The 11,783-nt window shown below is 38.6% G+C and overlaps 1 long non-coding RNA gene across 1 annotated transcript; it reads left to right on the plus strand.

Annotated features, from left to right (window-relative positions):
* Positions 1-3,131: 3,131 nt before the first annotated feature.
* On the plus strand, positions 3,132-4,459 carry LOC136420519 (uncharacterized). Its single transcript, XR_010753238.1, has 2 exons — positions 3,132-3,314; positions 4,296-4,459. It is a non-coding gene; the product is annotated as an uncharacterized lncRNA (long non-coding RNA).
* The last annotated feature ends 7,324 nt before the right edge of the window (positions 4,460-11,783 follow it).

An 11,783-nucleotide genomic window follows, 5' to 3' on the forward strand; every position in this document is an offset into this window, starting at 1 on the left:
CTCCAAGCAGAGGTGTGGGTAAGCCTGGTTTTTGCACATGTTCAGTTTAGGCATTTTTAAGCACGTTGACGAAATAAGGAAAAGGGGACAAAAAAGAAAGCCCGACAAAAAGAACCTAAAAACACGTCAAAAACACTCCTCTGTTTGGAGAGTACACTGCTCCAAAACTGCATCACTGCTAGGTACGATATAGTCACATCTAATATGTCTTTCAAAATGTGTATGATATGGATTAACGATTTATTCTATTCATATATATTGACTGTACCATTTTATCATCACTTTCAACTTACGACACTGCGATTTCAAACCTTTGAGGGCCCATATAATATCAACATACTCATATGTTTTCATGACCAGTTTTAACATGTATCAGCACACTGGACACATTGTATACTAGTCCTGTACCAACTTATTATTTTATCCCTGTCTAGACTGCCCCCTCTCATTATTTCCAAACAGCATGGTGTATGATCAAATTTTCAGGGGGCGATATCAAAGCATGTTAATATTAATCAATATCCACAATTAGCCTTGTTGGTTAATGTTTTGAAGAAGAAAAAAAAAGAATGACAACTTACCTTCATCCTCTGCTCAACACCTCTCACTTCTTCCTTTGACTCCGTAGTCATTTCTGTCACGTCGATACAGTCGAACAGACTTCAGAAGTTTAGAAAACAAAGTCGCAAATTCTCGACTTCTCAGAACGTCAGACCTACAGAGGTCATAAAAACAAACGTTTGAATGTATCTCACAGTGTCTTTGGTTTACTCCCCAACAACAATAACTTGTAGGTTTACAAATATATTCCTAAGAACAAATGAAACTTCTGTCTTTTCTATAATAGAAAGTTTGAGTGCGAAATTGTCCTTACAAACTTTGGTGACCTTGAATCTTAGTCACGGAGCGGCACATGAACTTGTTTCTGCGTAGCGTAGGTACAAACTTATCGCTTTTTGAAGCTCCAAAACTTCCATGTCGTGCACACAACATCTATACGTAGAATTAAACAAAAAATTGTAACTTTTTTTCCCCCTTTTTCAACCAATTTTTTTCGCATGAAACTCACTTGTGTTGGTAGAGTACATAATGAAAAATTTCAAACTTTGATCCAACACCAAGAGTTGAGTGCCGTTTTCCCTATGTACGTCTCCGTGCACGGTCCTCTGGTGTTCTGTTCCGCACGACGTATGTGGTAGATCACCCCACACTTCTTCCACGAGACAGAAGAAGGGTTTGGTTGTCTTGCCTTACGTCACGAATCTTTCGGAAGCTCTGCGGGGGATTTTCAGTACGCACGGCATTAAAAACTGCTTCAAACTAACTCGGACACTAAGACAGTTGTTAGTTTCACCCAAGGACAAGACACCGAAAGAACAGAAGTGTGGAATGATCTACCACAAACGTTGAATTTCACACATACCAGGGTGGTCTTTGGGCGCAACTTCTTCCTTACTCTAATTCCTTTGGAACACCAAATGTTTTTTTCTAACATAAAATAAAACAAAATATTTGATAAATCTTGAACATCAGAAATATAACTTGTGAGAAACAGGACCTAGTAATCATAGTCTTGATTCTAGGGCCGCTTTAAACGGCCCTGACATTAGAGCAACAGGGTTCGGGCCGTTTTAAACGGCCTGTGATATCTGGATTGTTTTAAACCATTCATCTTGGAACTTAGAATATGATACGGCGATGTTGAAGGTGCCTCATTTGAATCATGGCGCCAGCTAGGGTGATCAGGATTGCTGGCTGTACAGAAAAACAGTGCCGGTGCTGAAGGCGCGGATGGTTTACAACATTGTGCGCTTCCCATCAGGATAGTACACATCTCCCTCTGCTGTTCTTCAGTCGTGAACGAATAACTGTTGACAGATTGTACATTCCGGTGACCTGACTGCTGGGCGATTCGAGTAGGGGGAATGTTGGCCGCCACCGGCGTCTGCTTCATCTGCTCCAAAATTGGGCCGAAGAACACAAACACAAGGTCAGTGGAAGAGCCTATTATACAATTTTGCATTTGCTGCTGTTATATGTGACGGACATTTAACGTTATCTTTAACTTGATTCTTACGTTATCGTAAGACGCACAATTGAAAAGGGGAAACTCAACTGAAGCAGAAACGCAGGATTAGTAACACCTAAGATATCCTCAAATACAGATTAGCCTAAATAGCTGTAGTTGCATGCAAGAATGTAGCTTGGGCAAACATAGTGCATATTAAGTAATAGCAATAGTAGACTTTATTTGATTTAAAAGTTTTAGGATACCTAGGATTAAGCTTGGCGGCAGCAGTGAGAGTGGCAGAGGATAGAGTGAGGTGGAGAAGAATGGTGGAGGACATATTCATGGTGCCCCATGACCCAAAAAGAGGCCAAGGGAACTATCTATCTATATCTATATACGATACTGGGCAAAACCCGGTGTAGGTATCGCGCCTAGGGTGCACGCCTAAGGCGGTCGGTGGTGGTGGTGCTCCATAACAAAAAAAAGTGCAGAATTTAAACTACCTAACAGTAATCAACATGAACAATATAATATAGAAAAAGAAAGTGCGGTGAGGACCGCCTTACTTATTGCATGTAACTACTGGGGGGTGGGGAGGCCCATGTGCTGGGCCAACCTCACCTTAAACTGATTGACAGAATCTGCTGATACCACTCTGGCTGGTAGGTGGTTCCATTCCTGGATAGTTCTTGGGAAATAGCTTGACCTAAACACTTCTGTTCTGTAGAAAAGCGTTTGGAAACGACGTGAATGTCCTCTTGTCCTGTTCAAGTGTTGGGTAGTGTAGTTTTGATAAGGTATAGCGACTAGATTATTGACAGACTTGAAGAAAAGAACCAGGCGTGCGAATTTCCTGCGCTCTTGTAAGAGGGGCCACCCTAGCTTGCTTAGCAGTTCAGTGACGCTAGTGGTCTGCCTGTAGTCGCCGTATATGAACCTAGCGGCTCTCCTCTGTACAGATTCTAGTTTATTCTCAAGTGTATTAGTTTGTGCGCTTTGCCTTTTTAGTGGATCCCAAGCTGGAGCAGCATACCTGGGATAGGTGAGGTGAGGATTCCTAGAACCTGGCGGCCTTAATACAATTGAAGTAACATACTAAATAATTCTGTGCAATGTATCTGCAGGTATTTTGTACGACACGTACCCCCTCTCGGAGGAACAGTGACACAGTCATCAATTCGACTTCATCGGAAGGCACGGCTTCCGGTTACTGTGGCTAGGTGGTGTGCTTACCTACTGCAAACTTTCCCCCTGGGGCGAATTACTCAAGGAAAAGTACGACAACATCGGAACCATGTTCAAGGTACTAGGGGGGCCATTTTCTGTCGATTAGTCTAAGGGTGCTCTTTAGAAAAATCACACACACACACACACACACACATACACTTATGGAGACACATGCACACATATCTTGACATAATATATTTCCGTTGTTTCCTTATTAATGTTAATGCATGATGTATAATTATGACAAGGTGGGTGTTATTACCATTGCTACGATATTAAATTCATTGTACTTGTAATGTCAAGGAACGAGCATCAGGTTTACTAAGGTGAGTGGGTCTCAAAAAGTGCTTAGCTTACCCTATTTAAGTAAATCACTAAATACAGTATCTTGCATTTTGTTGGTAATGACTTGCGTTTGAGGGTTATATGAAACTTGAGTAAACAATGCATATGTTGATCTCTTCAAAAAATCGTCTTTCCTTTTAAATGTGTAAATTTACATCTCATCTATTCTGTCAGCGTCGTTTCCAAAATCAAACACACTTTTTGCCCTACTAAAGTAAATGCAGGGTCCAGATTGGAATCAAGACGAAGACTAGAGCACGGCTGATAGCCGGAAACAAAAGTAACACGAATTTGTATTGAAGCGATAAGCCGTCAAAAAGTTCTGGATATTCATAACGTTGCAAATCAACAAAATTTTCTACCACTGTAGTTTAAAACAAAACAGAACCACTCTTTCGATATAGTTGATATTTACTTTGACACAACTAATTCCATAAGCAGTATGTACCTGAGTCTAGTCTTATTACTAGTATTAGTCCAGGTGACCAATCATTTGGGTCACATTTTAAAAGGGCAAAGTACCATTGGCGACATAAATTTCTATCTGGGTATTTCGCAGTGTACTTGTCTTTCTGACTGGCTTCTTGTCTGGCTTTTATTTTATATTATTTGGGTCACCTATTGTTCATATTACACCACAGAACTAGCTATTCACATATTGGTCCTCACCCGGCTTTTTAAAGTCATTTCTTGCTCCAAATGTCTCTTATAGGAGACCCAGATCTCACACCTCGTGAAAGCAGACTTCATGAAGGAGAACATCTCCTGGGAAGTCATCACCATCCAGCCGCCGAGTGACTCCAGGAAGTACCAGTTCCCTCTCATGATCGCAAGTGTATGAAGGCCTAGAGACTGAAAATTACACTGATAAACATATACTAGTGAATTTGTTTTGGAATTTTTTTCCTGCTATCGATAGGAGAGTTCTTGGAATTGTTAAAGCCTGTGTTACCTTAAGGTTTTACATATTCTATAGAATAGTAATAACTTTATTGCAAGTTTATGCCGAAAGACTAATTGCAGATATGTACATGGAGATACAAGGAAATTGAAATATTCATCTAGTCCACTGTGAAAGTTCGATGTTAACTATGGTTGAGTATGGTTAGCTCTGACTTCTTTTTTGAAGGTAGTGAAAAATGAAGTGACACACGTTTTGAATTATAATAGTCGACTTTAGTAGACACATAATAACATAATACATAATAAAGGTATATGTTTTTCAGTAAGAGGTATATGTTTTTTAGTTAGAATTACGTGATTGAAATCACGTGTGCAAATAAGAGCACATCTTTCAATTCAAGATTTGAATATTAAGTACGACCGTCACGCACGTCTATGCGTTTCACGATAGGAAACGATTTTTTTCACTTGCGAAGGGTGTTTCCTTTCTTAATTTTTTTTAATTTTTTTTTCCGCACGCAGTTTAGTTAGTTGTCTAAATTCCATTATCCCTGGTTAGCAAAATGTGTTGTCAAGTAATTGTTATCACATGCCTACAGCAGATTAAAATGAATCGATATGTATGTGTTTGATGCGCAGCGATGTAAATGATTACATTGTTTACCTACCACACGTTGCATCTCTTGAATAACTAAAAACAAATACTGATGCGATTTGGGAATTGAAAAAAAAAGTTTTTCTATTAAATTAGACCCTTTATGACAACATTTAAACGATGCTCACTCAGTCACATAGATCAATTATAATGCAACACCATAATGTCTGGCTTTTATCTTGTACAAACATCCTGTCATATGTGAATCTTTTTATTGTGTAGACGGAATTTCAGACAACTAATACACAGCATGCTTTCATTCTTAGACAGATGATTCACACCCCGAGTGCCAAGTAACACCCACGTGCACACGGCTGTGTAGAAACAACGTTTTTATATTGTTGTTTGTATATTACTTGTTTCAATACAGATCTTCGCCTGGTTTGTATTTTCCTGCTTGTTCCTAATAGCATTTCCTGTAATGAACTTGTTCTTATTTAGGATTTTCTCTCAATCTTTCTAACTGGCTTCTTGTCTGTCCGGCATTCTGCCTGGCTGTCTGTCAACCGATCTCTCTGCCTGCCTGTCTGTCTGTCTGATTTTACCTGGTACGCTGAAATGTCTTAGCCACGCCTCCATAATTATACATAATCAAACTGCATGTCGTTTAATGACAGCCCTAAAACTTGCAATTTAAATTTAGCCAGCGTCTTCTGAATAAGAACGCCCAGATAGCCAACTTCATCATTCGCAAATAAACTACCCACAAAAAGTTTGGAAAGTTAACTTTAGTTGATCGTATATCCGTTGTTTCTTGATCATTTACAATGCATTATATATTGATGGAAAGCTTGCGTAATTTCCTTTCCTATGATACCCAAGCCATTATAATTGCAATCTCATGAAGCGAGCGCCAGGCCTGCTTATGCGAGTGGGGTTGTAGAAGAAAATTGCCCAAATGTCCATGCTAGTGTCAATTAACACTCAGCGCAGGGTGGTGGTGTCGTCCACATCGGGAATGGAACAGAGTGTGGAGGAATGTTATGTTCACAGCTACAGATAAGTGAAGGTTTATTTCAACTTTGGATGGGTAAATGAAACTGTGGGGCCAGTGAGGAGAACCCTATGCTGACTGTTGCACGGATAGACTGACTGTTTTTTTGTTTGTTTGTTTGTTGGAGCCAGTGTCATGGTGTGGGGCAGTACAACGTTAACTGCCATAAGAAAAACCAGGCTAATCATCCTAAGCAACCTCGATGTGTCAAGATATAGAGACACCTTTCTCCATCCAGTCACATTTCCTAGATCCTTACCTCTTCAATATGAGACTGGGTGCCATTCTGCAAGATGATAGTGCACGTTCATGCAGAATGAGAGCCATTTCAGACCACCTCCAGTAGGCAGGAATACAGAGGATAGAATGGCCCTCATGCAGCCCAGATCTCAACACAATTGAACACAGTCTCAGACTCGCTGATCAGCTTGGGCGAGATGTGCATGCAAGAATGATCAACAGAACAACACTGGTCGACCTGCGATGACTCCTTGTGAAAGAATAGCCAGGGACCGCATAACAAAACTGGTGACAATTATGAGGAGGATGTACCGGGCTGTGGTGACAGTGCATGGCGTGTGTACTCAGTATTAAGCCACCTTCATCATAACCGAGGCTCCTTTACGCATTTTTTGTTGGTTTGGATGAAGACTTACCTTGGCTTTCATATTAATGTGTTTTGTTGATTCAAGTTTCATATTACCCTCCTACACAAGCCACATGATACCAACAGAAGAAAAAAAAATACTGAATTGAGCGTTTGTCATAAGTAGGGTAATTTGGTCCCTTTTCTTGTGACCCGCTCGCATAAGCAGGTCTGGTGTTCGTTCCATTAATCTACAATCATATTAAGTTTGGTATCATAGGGAAAAAAATCACACAAGCTTTTCAATGTTACATAAATCATTGAAATTGATCAAGAAACAACGGAGACATGATCGGCCAAAGTTAAGTTTCCAAACTTTTTGTGCGTAGTTTATTAAATAATTGTTTTGACCCCCAACAAACCTATACATTTTGCAACGAATCTGGCCGTATCCCATTCTGTTTTGCTCTTGAGATCATATCTTGTGGATCTTTACGTAATAAATGTAAATAAACTGTTTCAATAAACAATTTAGAATGTTTTAACAAATTCTGGTGTCAATAATTAATGCTAATTATCATTATTTATTAAGCAACTGAAAGGAACCTGCAAATATACAGTAATGCCTTATTCCAACAGTTCAATAGTTTCTATAGATAGTATTGTATTACTAACTTACTCATAATATCGCTTCTTTAAGCAAACTAAAAGCATAAGAACCTTATTGAATAAAGGATATTATAGTACATTTGTATATGTACAAAAAATTAAGAAGGTATCATGTGATTATGCATAATAGCCTATCACCCAGACACCCACATACTTTTTGCCACGTCAATTTTCATCAGAAAAGTATTTTTGTTGGCGATTTTTGTATGGTTTCTGTTAATATATAGTCTAATTAATGTTTTAGGGATATTCCGATATGTTTTGAGTGTAAACAAAATATTCATTTGTCTTATTATCAAAATCTATGCAAAATGAGAAAAGATACACTTTTCAGTAAAATACTACATTCATTCTTACAAAGTCGGTATCATACTTTTCTACGCAACAATAACATTTTTGCTATGATAGCAATGATAACGTTAACACATTTCTGTTCTTGGACAGGAATTTCTCTCATATTACGTAATAAACAATGCAAAATCATTTAGAAGGAATTTTCTCCAAAGAAAAATGTTGATTTGGCACACGTTATTACACGCCTCCGTTAATGAGAGTACATACATGTCTAATTCTAAAAGTTGAATTCGTTAAGATACGAATTCTTTTACCTTTTTCCATTCACGTGTTACTATTCCAAGAAAGTCTACCCACACACTTTCCAATATACAACGGCCGTAACAACTGTTTCTACATTCAACATGCTCGAAATGTAGCTCTTCAACTCACAACGACAATCTTGCTATTTGGCTATTTCAAGTTAATGTATTCTGGAAATCAATGTGCATAATGTAATATACCGAATTGATATAGATCAAATTCAACAGTTACTGGTTTCATCAATGACTCTGTTCAGTTGCAGTTTTTTTTCTATAATGCACGAGTTGTTTTATGTTAAATGAATCCTATTTACTTGATAGCGATGGCGCTGCCACCTCACTGCGACCTGAATTGAATTTCAAATTTCTGTAATCCTTGACTTTACTATTAGAAAATCATTTAGAATGAAAATTATAACTTATAGACAAAACGTTTAAAGATCTGATTCTTGTTAATTAAATTGGTTGAGTGCTTTATTACCTTCGCTGATAAGGTTCTTCAATCCTGCGGTTGCAGTGAGGTCTCCGCCCTAATGCAACATAGCGTATACATGTGACCAAATTTATTCTGGCCAAATTTAAGTGTTATTTAAGAAAAAGCTTAAACTTTCGGTCTATTATTGACCTGTTCCCAATCCTATTCGATTTGAAAAAATACTTTCAGGACACAAAATTCACAATTTTAAAGTTGCTAACGTCGAAAATGAACCTGCATTTTTTCCGTCCTATGCACTTTTCTATTCATCTTAATAATGCGAAAAATGTCAATTGCCAGACTTTTTCTTCACACCCTTAACCATCCCCAATAAACTTAATTCGAAATTGAGCTGAATGGTGCGGAACTGAAACTTTAATTTAATATGTATAGAATGTACATTTGATCTTTTAATTGTGGTTTCATGTATCTTATTAAAAATTGTAAAGATACAGAGCAATTTTCATCTCCGACATTTGAATGGAAATCTTTTGAAAATGACTAACTTTAAAATGCACCTACACGTATGTGCAGCCTTTACTTATGTAACAAGATTGAACAGAGGCCGGCAAAGTTTGTTAATCTGATCTTTTTTTCTTTCCTCTACTTATTCCACTTGCACTTGACAGATGAACCTGTACTTGTACTTGCAATCCTGATCATCCCACATAGGGTGCGTAGTGGTACCTGGCCGGTAAAGCACGCACAGTTTCATCCAATGCACCCTCCTGTTGTTATCTGGCTTTCCCGGATTCCATCCCTGTTTAAACAAAGAGGAACCTTTTCAAGTAAAAAGATTAACTACAATGTGCTTTTGGCTTATAGTACAAAGTCGTACCCAGTAGCTTAACTATTTCAAGTCCACATTCTAATCGGTTCGACTGAATACGTTGCGGAGGTATATGGATTTCTTACAAAAACATTTCAGAATGAGAAACTATGAAAATATCATGTACATAAAAATGATAGCCTGCTGTTCAACAGCTGCTACAAATTTAAAAAACATCAATTTTAAATTTTTGTTATCTCTACCACCCAAATCATATCTTAATATTTGCCTCTATCAAAATATAAAATACATAAAGTAAATAAAATATTTGAAAAGTAAGGCATCTTTATAAAACATGTACACATAGGAAAGAAATTTCAAAAATTGCCTTTAAAGGATTATTTTAGGTGTTGTATTGAGCATAAGCAAGCAAAACATGTCCTAATAAACTTACTTTGTATTTTCCCAGTTTAGACCAATCTTCCCAAAGCCACTGTCTCTTATGAAGACGCAATCTCTCGGAGTCCCACATGCCTATCCAGTACTGGAGGTTGTGCCCTTCCGTGCGGACCAGGTTTCTCAAGGCGACGTCCAGTTCCTCCGTCTTCGGCATAGCTAGCATCGCTCCCTCAGTCTTGCAGGCCTTACTGGCATCACCGTAGGACATCTTTCGGAAATTGAGCTGAAAGCAGGTCCGGACGACGAGTTTGTATCCGACAGGGCAGCCGTCACTTTTCAAAGCTAATATGATGAATAAGGAATAAAGGAGCAAAGCATAACTTTATCTTGATATCAAATATATTTCCAAACAGTGCGCAAGTCTTGATATATAATATATTTCAAACATCAATACTGAATATCTTGTATAAATGGCCTTCAAGTATATTTCTTGTGTTCTTAGGTTCAAATTACCACGCCATGTTTAGATCTAATCTATACAACTTTCTTTCTGTCTCGAGTATGCAGAGGTATACAGGCACGGCTGTACTGCTGATGATTCTCAACTTACAGAAATAATTCAAAATCATTGTTATCTCATTGTATCTGGGGCCATCAAAGGCTCCTCATGTTCTGCTGTTTATAAGAAACTCGGATGGGAAACCCTTTCAAACAGACGTCATATCCATTGTCTATCTTACAAATATTTTACGTTCAAATTTTTTGAGATTTTATCCCTCTTGAAACTCTCTGAAGTTTGTCTTTTTCTGATTTTATTTAGCTTTTTTGTTGCTCAATGCACGCGCAGATCTCATTCATAGGATTAAGTCGGTTTGGCCATATTTTGCAAGGGGGTGCCCGTAGGATGTACATTGCAGCATGTGTAAGCAGATGTTGAATATTACGTTCAATGAACATTGATGTAGTCTTTAGGGTGATTTGCGGTTATTTTCATAATATTTAAGGCTCCCTGCGCCATTGTTTGAAAGCCAAATATTTAAAAATATTGGAAGGGAATTTAGAAGAGCCATTCTAACATTAGGGTGAGTTTTGAAGTGTCTATTATTTCGTCGAGGGTTGCAGTTGGAAAACGCCATTCTGAACTTGATTTGGGACATAGGCAGGAAAACGGCTCGTTTCAACACGAATTTTGACACATATACGTTTTTTACAGGTGGGACATAATGGATGCGTATGCAGTTTATGTGATTGCAAATGTTGCCTTTTTGGTACAAAAATGTTTTGACTTAAAAAGTGATTTAGTATGAGAGCTGTCATTATGCATGGATTCAAAATCTGGAGCTTTAAACAATGAATTTTGAGCTAAAGCTTGACTTCCGGAATAGCACACCTGGTGGTTTGACTTGACAGATGAATTTTCCGTTGGCCCTGGAGCATGTACGATCATTCCATATCGCTCCCTCATATTGGGCGCAATCCTCATCATTTACATTGTTAGGTTCTCCTGGGCCCCATACGCTGTAGTTTCCAAGTGGGGTGCCGTCTATCCACTCCCAGACTCCCTCTTCACGCTGATCTACCAAGCCGAACCAGAAGTAGCCTTGCTTATCCACACCATTCTTCAAGGAGATAAGGAATCCGTTTGTGCTGGCATCCTTTGGCATGGCGAGGGTCCCACCTTCAGTGCGGCAGGTCCAAGATGCATCGGGGAAATTCATCGGGGTGCTGAAGGCCTTGAAGCATACATTGGTATGCATCAGGTAACCACTCTGGCATCCTGGAGAAAACAACATCCGAAGAAGATAATTTCTTAAGCTTAGCACAACCATAAAAAAAAATAGACAGGGAAAATCACCCGCAACTGTTGAATAATCATTCCCCCTTGAACGAAGATTGGCTGAAAAGCAGTAGCATTGTTTGCCTTCATGCCTCACCTTTCGTGGTCGTTGTTTCTGTCTTAGCTGTCTTCAGAATCTTCCTCTGTCGCATAAAGCTGGTTGTTGATACCAACAACTGAGAAAAAAAGAAAACACTATGACACGTTTATCTCGATGCATAGACAGAAAACATCATATGAGAATGCATTTTGAAAAGTTTATTTTGCAAGCCGTGACAAAAAGATAACTTAGTCACGTCAATGCAATTAGGGATAAG

The sequence above is a fragment of the Branchiostoma lanceolatum genome, chromosome 15, assembly GCF_035083965.1.
Source record: "Branchiostoma lanceolatum isolate klBraLanc5 chromosome 15, klBraLanc5.hap2, whole genome shotgun sequence".
Lineage (NCBI taxonomy): Eukaryota > Metazoa > Chordata > Leptocardii > Amphioxiformes > Branchiostomatidae > Branchiostoma > Branchiostoma lanceolatum.